At 44.5% G+C, this 10,197-nt stretch overlaps 1 pseudogene; it reads right to left on the reverse strand.

The window, feature by feature from the left end:
- Positions 1 to 6,026: 6,026 nt before the first annotated feature.
- Positions 6,027 to 6,446, reverse strand: LOC146404195 (ribosomal protein eL22-like pseudogene; annotated as a pseudogene).
- Positions 6,447 to 10,197: the final 3,751 nt, after the last annotated feature.

The following is a 10,197-nucleotide window of genomic DNA, read 5'->3' on the forward strand; positions in this document are numbered from 1 at the left end:
GAGCACGAGCCTGCATGGCCCCTTGTACCTGGCAAAGCAATAAAGCGACTCCTATCTACTTCACCCCAAACTCTATCTCCGGGGTTCAATTCAGGGCTGGTGTACAAAGGCTGAATTTTTGGCAGCATATTAATTTCTCATTTTGTCTCATTTTTCTAATCTACTCCCCGTTTGCCTACAGCTTATATAAACTTCAGGCTTCCCCAAATCTGGTCCCCTAGACTGGAGCACAGGGGAGAACAGAGGTAAAGGATGTGTCCAGAGGGGGAAGGCAGGGATCTGGCCTCATGGTACTTGGTGAGCAAGAAAGCCTAAGAGTTTGATTTTTATTCTAATTGTGATTTGAATCCATTAAGGAACGTATAGCTGGAGTGAGATATAACTGAGTTAAAAATTTCAACTTTGACTCTGGCTATTTTGCGAAGAATGGATCATGGGAAGGAAAGAGCAGAAGTAAGGAGAACTGTTAGGAGGCCACTGAGAGAGATGATGGGGGCTTGGACTAGTGGGGAGGCTCTGAAAATGCTGAAAAGTGTTCAGAAGTTATGAAAACCGATGTCCACACGGAAAATTTTACACAAATATTTGTAAGGACTTAATTTGTTTTTTCTGTTTGTTTTTTTGTCTTTTTGTTTCTTCTAGGGCCGCACCCCTGGCACATGGAGGTTCCCAGGCTAGGGGTCTAATTGGAGCTGTAGCCGCCAGCCTACACCACAGCCACAGCAATGCGGGATCTGAGCCACGTCTGCAACTTACACCACAGCTCACGGCAACGCTGGATCCTTAACCCACTGAGTGAGGCTGGGAATCAAACCCGAAACCTCATGGTTTCTAGTCAGGGTCATTAACCATTGAGCCATGACGGGAACTCCATGTAAGGACTTAATTTGTAATTGCCATAACTGGAAGCAATCCAAGTGTTCCACAACTGCAAAATGGATAAACAGATAATGGTATATCCATCCAAAGGAATACTACTCAGTAATTAAAAAGGAAAAATCATTATTGTTCTTGCAATAACATAGATCAGTCTCAAATGCATTATGCTAACTGAGAGGGGCCAGGTTAAAAAGGCTTTATACTGGAGTTCCCGTCATGGCGCAGTGGTTAACGAATCCGACTAGGAACCATGAGGTTGCGGGTTCGGTCCCTGCCCTTGCTCAGTGGGTTAAGGGATCCGGAGTTGCTGTGAGCTGTGGTGTAGGTTGCAGACGCGGCTCGGATCCCACATTGCTGTGGCTCTGGTGTAGGCCTGTGGCTACAGCTCCAATTGGACCCCTAGCCTGGGAACCTCCATATGCCATGGATGCAGCCCTAGAAAAATACAAAAAAAAAAAAAAAAAAAAAAAAGGCTTTATACTTTACAATTCCACTTATATGACATCCTTCCAAAGGCAAAACTGTGGGGACAGTAAACAGATCACTGGTTGCCAGGGGCTGGGGATGAGGGGAGGGTTGACAAAAGGCTCATGGGGGAGGTTCTGGGATAATTAGGACTGTTCTCTTATCTCTGTGGTGGTGTTAGGTACATGACTATATATATTTGTTAAAACTTGCAATACTAGACCCTAATAAAGGGTAAATTTTTCAGTGTATGAATTATACCTTGATAAAGAAAATGGAAAAATAAAGTCAGGTTTGAGATACATTCTGAATGTACAGCAATTGGACCTGCAGATGGACTCAACTAGGATGGGCGATGACAGGGACTCACTCATCGCTCGGCTTGAGCAAAATAGGGCCACACAGTTTTTACACTCTTTCCTTCAAAGGTGGAGCTTAATTTACCTTCCCTCAGGTTTGGGGCTAAATTTCACAATCTGCTTCTGTTGACTAGAATGTGGCAGAAATGATGGTGGGTTGTTTTCGAGATGAGGACATGAAAAGCGCAGGGGCTTCCTTCTTGCCTTCTCCCTGGAATCGTTACTCCAGGGAATTCAGCGGCCGTATCAGGAGGACATGCAGGCAGCGCTCTGGAGAGGTCCCGCAGCGAGGGGCCAAGGTTTCCTGCCAGCGCTGACTTGCCGGGGAGGAAGTGAGAAGAAGATAAGGGCGGTTGGTGGCAAGTAGAGGAGTGATGAGCAAGGACCTCTGAGGAAGGCTGGTGCAAAACTGTAACTGTCACATTTGGAACCCCCAGGTTACCCTTCAGAAGCCTCTTTAACTCGGGGTGTCCAAGGCCTCAGGCTCTCTACCAAAATCCATTTTCATCTCCTTTATTCACATAAGGCTTGCGTGATGACAGACTAAAGTACTAGCCCTCCTAGGGGTATGTGCATTCTTATTCAGAGATGTACATCCGAGAAGTGAAATAGGAATTATTTGATAGGAGGTGAGAAGATTTCTTGAAATCCCACACTTGGGTGTTTGCCAACTGCCTAAGATCACCAAGTGGTAAGGCTTCCCACCCCTAACCCTGGGAGCTGACCCCTGGGAGCTGAATCCCTGGGAGTTGACCCCTGGGAGTTGTCCTAGAGCCAAGGGGTACCTGAGTAAAACAAGATTAGGGGAAGAAGGTAGCAGGTGAGAGAGCTGCCACACTGGAGAAAGTGGATCTATTTATTAGCTCTGAGACCAGAATGGAGCAGCCTGGAGCTGACAGTGAAGGAAACCCATAGTGAAAGCACTTGAGTGGCCTAAAAGGGAGGCAAGAGTGAGCGGGAATGAGAATTAGATGGAGAAACCACTTGGGTGTTCAGCCGGGCTGGGACTTGGGGAGGGGAGATCAGGCAGAAATGTCCATCTTGAAAATCACTCTCCCCGTGTCCGCCTCTGGTCCAGGCAGGGGCGCATATGGGGAGGCCTTAACGCAACTCACTGACACTGCCCTTCCTTTCAAATCTAATTGAAGATTAGATTCTCATGGTTCTGTACCTGGGGTGGGCGGTGAGGGAAAGTTCAGAGACCTGGGAATCAGGAGAAGAGACAGCAGGGGAGCCTCGGCAAGGCAAGCTCCCCACTGGGGCCAGGATAACCTCGAGGCAAGGAGGCACATGTTTGCGGAGACACTCACTCTCAAGGTCACAAAAATGTAGTGTCGGTCCCAGAGAGTGGGTACCTCCTTAAGGCTTGTGCCCTAGATGCCACATTTGCATCACCCCAGTGGCAACCCCATCCCTTTATCAACTCTTCTTTGGCTCTAACCATGTCCTAAAAATGAACCGAAGAGGACAGAGAAAACCTGCAAGGGGCACCCTCTCTCGCTGGACTGCTGTTTCCCTCATGTCAGTTCTGACACTGCTCCCTTTGGTCTGTGCCCTCAAACCCATTCACCACTGACATCTGTACCAGAAACAAACCACGTTCTAGGCAGAAAGTCCCAGATTCACTCGTTTCTGTCAACTCACCCTTCAGACTCTTCCCACACACATCCCCGCACCTCTGCCCCCGCCAATCTGGAGCACAGCTCCTCAGACACGACTTAGAGACAGGTTAACCTCTCTACACGCCAGGATATCCGACTGAGCCTTCCCAAACCTCCAGTTGTCCAGAGTTCCCGTTGCAGGGCTGAATGCTTGGTGATTTGAGCCCCACTCCCAGCTATGTTCATATAGATTCCTCCACTCTTTTGTGTCTCAAAAGACTGGAAGTACTTCAAATGCCTACAATCTAGGACTAGGGAACACATCCTAAAATGCCCCAGGTTGGCCGGCTTCCCATGAGAAAGACACAGCCCGTGTTGGGCTGGGGAGAGGACCTGGCTAAATGGAGGGCTCTGGTCATTCCTCCATCCCTTTTGGTGTGGGCTGGGCCATCTGGTGCTTCTCCGGGAACCCTTCAGCTTGTTGAGGATATGATAAAATATGATACAACCTGAGCCCATGATGGATCTGGACTAAAGCCCTGGTGACCATTTAAACTGAAACTTATTTTTAGCTCTGAATGTTTTACGACAGGTGATCCGAGGAGAACAACGTGATCTGTTAACGGCGATCACCCACTGTGGGTATTAATACATTCGGTAGCAACTGTCAACCAGCCGGGTAAGAGCTTTAAGGGACAAGTCTAAAGTGGCCAAGTGCCCCACCCAACCGCACAAAATTTCTCCTAGGGACTCATCATCAGGGACTGTCATTTCCCCCCCTTTTTTGGCCATACCCAAGTTTCTGGGCCAAAGATCAAATCTGAGCTGGCGCTGTGACCTATACGACACAGCTGTAACAACGTGGGACCAGGGGATGGAACCAGTGTCTCCATGGAGACAAGCCGGATCATTAACTCACTGCGCCACAGCAGGAACTCCCATCAGGGCCTTTCAATCACCATCCCAGGGGGTAGGGAAGGCCATGATCCTGTCTCAGGCCCAATCAGTCTGGGCTGTAAGATGCACTTTCTCTAGCAGAGATGTTAATTTCCCACGCCTGAACTGGAGCTCATCGTTGTAGCTATTCAATGAGGGATTGAAAATAAGTAAACAGGCCTTTTGGTATTAAGAGGGATTTAGGTTGCCGTGAGAGAAGCTCAGAGTAATAAGCAGTTCTCGCCTCGAGCTGGAATGCTGTTTTCATCCTGTTGAATCTCACACAGCTCCTATGGGCAAACTTGTGAAACCCATTCAGTGGTTAGGGTTCTGCACAAGGAACTGAAACCCTTCTGGGGGTTCCAGGTAGTCTAAGTAGAAAGGGATGTGAGGAGTTCCCGTCATGGCTCAGTGGTTAACGAATCCAACTAGGAGCCATGAGGTTGCGGGTTCGATCCCTGGCCTTGCTCAGTGGGTTAAGGATCTGGCATTGCCATGAACTGTGGTATAGGTTGCAGACACGGCTTGGATCCCACATTACTGTGGCTGTGGTGTAGGCCTGTGGCTACAGTTCCAATTAGACCCCTAACCTGGGAACCTCCATATGCTGCGGGAGTGGCCCTAGAAAAGCCAAAAGCCAAAAGCCAAAAGCCAAAAAAAAAAAAAAAAAAGGGACGTGATACAGGACATTCAAAATGGCCAGGAAAGCTGGAGCAGTGGATAGCTCCCCAGATTCCACAGAACTGACCACCTCAAAAGGCTGGTAGCCCAACCTAGACCTTCTTGTAGTCTGTTGTCATGTACATTTTAATTTACTGCTAAGGAAATTAAACTAAAAACATATATTCTGAAAATAATATAATATAAACCCTTTCCTATTCTGCATCTTTTTATTTTCCATGAAATTCTGGCTTTTCAAGCCTATTTTCTATCAACTTGAGCTGCCGCAGCCCTAGATGAATTTGCCTATTTCACCCTAGCTTCATCAGAATTGGGCCTTTTCTTTTCTTTTTAGGGCTGCACCTACAGCATATGGAAGTTCCCAAGCTAGGGTTCTAATTGGAGTTGCAGCTTTCATATTAAATGGAAAAAAAAAACATGTTTAGAAAAAAGAACTTGAAGAATATGAATGAAGTTGTATGATGTAACTACCCAATTTTAAAACTTGTATGGAGTTCCTGTTGTGGTGCAGCAGAAACGAACCTGACTAGTATCCATGAGGATGCAGGTTTGATCCCTGGCCGTGATTGGTGGGTTAAGGATCTGGCATTGCCGTGAGCTATGGTATAGGTTGCAGATGCGGCTCAGATGCGGCCCTAAAAAGCAAAAAACAGACCAAAAACATCGTAAATCTACAATAATTGGGATAGTGTAGTATTGATGTAAAGATAGCTAAACCAATCAGTGGAACAGAAAAGGGAGTCTAGAAATATTCTCACACAATTTCCTTTTCTTTCTTTTCTTTTTAGAGCCGCACTTGTGGCATACGGAAGTTCCCAGTCTAGGAGCTGAATTGGAGCTACAGCTGCCAGCCTATACCACAGCCCTGGCAACACTGGATCCTTAACCCACTGAGTGAAGCCAGGGATCAAACCTGCATCCTCATGGACACTAGCAGGGTTCTTTACCACTGAGCTACAATGAGAACTCCTGATTCATTTTTTTTTTAACAGAGTACAATGTTTTTCATTCACTAATAACCTAGAAGTTCATTTCTACACGTTTCTCTCTCTTGTGTTCCTCATTTGTTTTCTTACGAGCAAAACCCTATAAGGGGCAGCTTCACCTAGTCGTCAGACTCAGATCCATCTTTGTCTCGACTAACCTAGAAGTAGTGAAGTTCACAAGTCTCTTTGTCAGATACAAACATGCAAGGCCACTCACAAAGATTTCTCTTCTTCAGGTATTTCTTGGTAAGATATTTCAAATGCCTTTGGGAGACCTGTTTCTCAGAAACAGCTGGGAGGCTACCCTTGAAGCCTTCAGCGTGAACAGCATTCCCAAGATCTCCAGTTTCGCCATTGGCCTTCTCTTGCCGAAACTGTTCAAAACTGCCAGAATGACAAATTCCATCTTCTCCTGAATGAGTAATGTCCAAATTAAACCTCCAGATTGACTTAGGCTTCTTGTCCTTCTGTGGCGCCACTTTGAAGGCTGGCTGGGCAATTAGAGAGAGCCTGGCTGACTCACTTAAGAGAAAATTCATTGATAGCTAATGAGAACAGCCTCTTCCACAGTCTGAATAACTGTGAACCCCACAAAGTCATATGTTGACATTCTAACCCCAAAGGTAATAGTATTAGGAGGTGGTGCCTTTGAGAGGTACTTCGGTTGTTGGGAGTAACCCTCGTAAATGGGCTTAATGCCTTATAAAGGAGATTCTAGAGAGATCTCTAGAATACAATGAGACATCTACAACCCAGAAAAGAGCCCTCACCCAACCATGCTAGCATCCTGATCTTGGACCTCCAACCTCCAGAAATGTGAAAAATAAATTTCTATTGCTTATAAGCTATCCCTTCTGTGAAATTTTGTTATAGCAGCTCGAAAGGACCAAGACAGGCCCCCTGTGAGACGGAGCCCAGGCCAGGGTGAAGGGGAGGACAAGAAGCATTTTACAATCTACCAGGGTTTGAATGGCATCCAATTTAAAAAATCGACATCAAAAAATTTATTATAAGCCTATTATTAGAGGAGGCTATGGTAAGCGATTGGTCTCTATGCTTTTAAGTCAGAATTGAGTCAGATTCCTATGAAATTGAGTCAGAACACCAAACGCCTATCCAGGTTGTTCATGTACAAACAACAAAAAAAAAATGGTCCATAATAATTAGATAGTTCCAGACTGAAGGAGAACTAAATTTATATTATACAATGCCTGGTCATGTTTAAGTTTTCATATAAGAAGCTGAATTACTAAGAACTTCATTTAATAGCAATTTCAGAAAAGTTGGGAATCCACTGCTGGCAATAACTAGGAGTCTTAGACAAGAACCCTCTTGTTTGATAGTGAGCCTGGAAAATGAATGGCTTGCAGGGAAATCTGCAAGTGAGGGCTTTGTCTTTTTGGTGTAAATCATGCCCCAGGTAATGACCTTTGGTTTGACAAAATTTTAAATTTTCTTTGGAAACTTATGATATTCTAGCTAAAAAATAAATAAATAGATTGATACCAGTCCTAAATCTCACTTCATCTTTATTTATTTATTTATTTATTTATTTATTTATCTTTTTAGGGCTGTACCTTCGGCATGTGGAGGCTCCCAGGCTAGGGGTCTAATCAGTGACGACGGGAATGCCTCACTTCATCTTTAGAACACAACAAAACGTTAGCCATGTCTTGGATGAACATAAAATAACAAGGTAATTTAAGGCCTTTACTTCCTAGTGAGAATACTTGAAAAGTAGGGGTGCTTAAAGTAAACCCCTGAGAGACCTCTCTAGAGATCATCAGTTTGGGTTTTATTAGGACACAAGAATATAGGTGAGTCTGGGAGTTCCCGTTGTGGCATGGTGGTTAACAAATCCGACTAGGAACCATGAGGTTGAAGGTTCGATCCCTGTCCTTGCTCAGTGGGTTAAGGATCCAGCGTTGCCGTGAGCTGTGGTGTAGGTTACAGACACGGCTTGGATGGCAAGTGGCTGTGGCTGTGGCGTAGGCCAGCGGCTAGAGCTCCGATTGACCCCTAGCCTGGGAACCTCCATATGCCAAGGGAGCGGCCCAAGAAATGGCAAAAAGACAAAAAAAAAAAAAAAAAAAAAAAAAAAAAAGAATATAGGTGAGTCTGGGTCCAAACGAACTATACCTTCATTCCTGAACTGAAGAATCCTCATGCACTTCAAGGAAGTGGTGATCAGAAGGATGTTTATTCTGGGAGTTCCCATTGTGGCTCAGTGGTTAACGAACCCAACTAGGATCCATGAGGATGTGGGTTCGATCCTGGACCTCACTCAGTAGGTTAAGGATCCGGCGTTGCCATGAGCTGTGGTGTAGGTCAAAGACGTGGCTCAGATTCCGAGTTGCTGTGACTGTGACAAAGGCCTGAAACTACAGCTTATTCAATCCTCAGCCTGGGAACCTCCACATGCCACAGGTGCAGACCTAAAAACACCAAAAAAAAGAAAAAAAAAAAAAAAAAGAAGATAGTTTATTGTGGCAAGGCCATATGCACTATTAAGTTAGTTAAGAGAAAAGAGAGGTCTATGGTATGAGGGCCACTTTTTTATTATCCCAAACAGAAAATCTGTGCTCATTAAACAGTAACTCCCCATTCCTTCCCCTTCCAGACGCTGGTAACCTGTAGTCTAGTTTCTCTATGAACTTGTCTACTTTGGATACTTCATAAAATCAGAAATCTGAGAAGAGGTGGGTACAAATGCAGGACACTGGAAGTGCACTTGCAATTAAGAGACCAACAACTTAAAACAATCTCATATAAATATAGACTCATATCAAAACTTCAGAATAATTGCAAACCAAAAATCTACAATTCATACAAAAACAAATAAGAAAAATCAACTCAAATACAGCACTAAAGATAGTCATCAAACTAGAAGAGGAGAGAACAAGAGAAGAAGGGAAGAAAAAAGAGCAACAAAAACGAATTCAAAGCAACTAATAAAATGGCAATAAGAACATACATATCAATAATTACCTTAAACATTAATGGATACCTCATATAAGTGGAATCTAGTGGACATGCTCTGGCAAGATAGGGTGACAGATGAACCACCTTCTAAGGCTCATGGATCCTGTTACTTATAGGACTAGCATAGTCTAGTGTTATCATATGGCTTGAATTTGAATCCTAACTCTACTACTTCTTTTTCTCTTTTTTTATTAAAAATTTTTAAAAATTGTGGTAAAATGCACATAACAGTTATCATTTTTTTTTCTGGCTGTGCCCATGGCATGTGGAAGTTCCTGGGCCAGCAATTGAAGCCAAGCCACAGCTGCAACGAGAGCCACAGCAGTGACAACACTGGCTCCTTAACCACTAGGCCACCAGGGAACTCCTTAATCATTTTTAAGTGTATAGTTACAGTAGTGTTAAGTACATTCACATTGTGCAACTAATCTCTGAAACTCTTTTTACCTTGTAAAAATGAAACTCTGCACCTATCAAACAACAACTACTGTAACTGTACACTTAAAAAAACAGATATATTCCGTGAAAAATGTGAATGGGGAGTTTCCATCATGGCTCAGTAAAAGTGAATCTGACTAGCATCCATGAGGACGAAACTTTGGTCCCTGGCCTCGCTCAGTGGGTTAAGGATCCTCCTACCCCCAGCCCCTGGCAGCCACCTTTTTTTTTTTTTTCTTTTGCCTTTTTAGGGCACATCCACAGCATATGGAAATTCCCAGGCTAGGGGTGGAGTGGGAGCTCCAGAGCTACACCACAGCCAGAGCAACGCCAGATCCAAGTGGTGTCTGTGACTTAGACCACTGCTCATGGCAATGCTGGATCCTTAATCCACTGATCGAGGCCAGGGATCAAACCCACGTCCTCATGGATACTAGTTGGGTTCTTAACCTACTGAGTCACGAGGGGAACTCCAGCAGCCACCACTCTACTTTGCATCTTTCTAAATTTGACTACTCTAGGTACTTTATTATATAGATGGAATAATACATCATTTGTGCTTTTATGACTGGCTTATTTCACATAGCAAAATGCTTTCAAAATTCACTCATGTTGTAGCATGTACCAGAATTTCTTTTCTTTATCTTTTTCTTTTTTTTTTTCCACACCTGTGGCACGTGGAAGTTCCTGAGCCAGGGATGGAACCCTCGACTCAGCAGTGATCCAAGCCACTGCAGTGACAATGCCAGATCCTTAGCCTGCTCTGCCACAGTGGGAACGCCAGAATTTCATCCTCTTTTTAAGGGTGCTATAAACATAAAAGGAGGAATGGATGCTAGTCTGGCAAGATTAAAAGATGTCCATTACATG

Source organism: Sus scrofa, chromosome 4 (assembly GCF_054392235.1).
Source record: "Sus scrofa isolate SSC_HxYL_T2T_F1_AM1 chromosome 4, Sscrofa_HxYL_maternal_Yorkshire_Landrace_v2.0, whole genome shotgun sequence".
Lineage (NCBI taxonomy): Eukaryota > Metazoa > Chordata > Mammalia > Artiodactyla > Suidae > Sus > Sus scrofa.